The sequence below is a fragment of the Octopus bimaculoides genome, chromosome 25, assembly GCF_001194135.2.
Source record: "Octopus bimaculoides isolate UCB-OBI-ISO-001 chromosome 25, ASM119413v2, whole genome shotgun sequence".
Classification (NCBI taxonomy): Eukaryota; Metazoa; Mollusca; class Cephalopoda; order Octopoda; family Octopodidae; genus Octopus; species Octopus bimaculoides.
The window spans coordinates 28,686,479-28,687,218 of NC_069005.1; positions in this window are offsets into that span (position 1 = coordinate 28,686,479).

Sequence of the window (740 nt, forward strand, 5' to 3'; positions counted from 1 at the left end):
ATAAAATCTGTGTGGTAAGTAGCTTGTTTACGAACCACATGGTTCCAGGTTCAGTCCCACTGCGTGGCACCTTGGGCAAGTGTCTTCTACTATAGCCTCGGGCCGACCAAAGCCTTGTGAGTGGATTTGGTAGAAGGAAACTGAAAGAAGCCCGTCGTATATATATATATGTTTGTGTGTCTGTGTTTATCCCCCCAACATCGCTTGACAACCGACGGTGGTGTGTTTACGTCCCCGTAACTTAGCGGTTCGGCAAAAGACTCCGATAGAATAAGTACTAGGCTTACAAAGAATAAGTCCTGGGGTCGATTTGCTCGACTATAAAGGCAGTGCTCCAGCATGGCCACAGTCAAATGACTGAAACAAGTAAAAGAGTATATATCTATATATATCTATATATTTATTTATAAATAAACTTACTGTTAAAAAAGTCGAGTGTGCGTGCGTAACATTACTCTCTCTCTCTCTCTCTCTCGTATATGCATACATATAATGTACAGTCTCGTCATTGTTAAGATGAACGAAAATGTAGCCTATCCTTCTAGACATGAATATCATTTAATAAACACAGGATTTAAATCTGAGCTGCTACAAGTTTCATATATGTTCGCGCGCGCGAACAAACACACATATACACGCACGCATGCAATTTTATTTCTCTCTCTGTATGTTTCCTTTCTATTCCTTTCTTGTCAATTCCAGTCTTGCACTTTTAGTTTTGTCTGCTGCTTACATTGGGG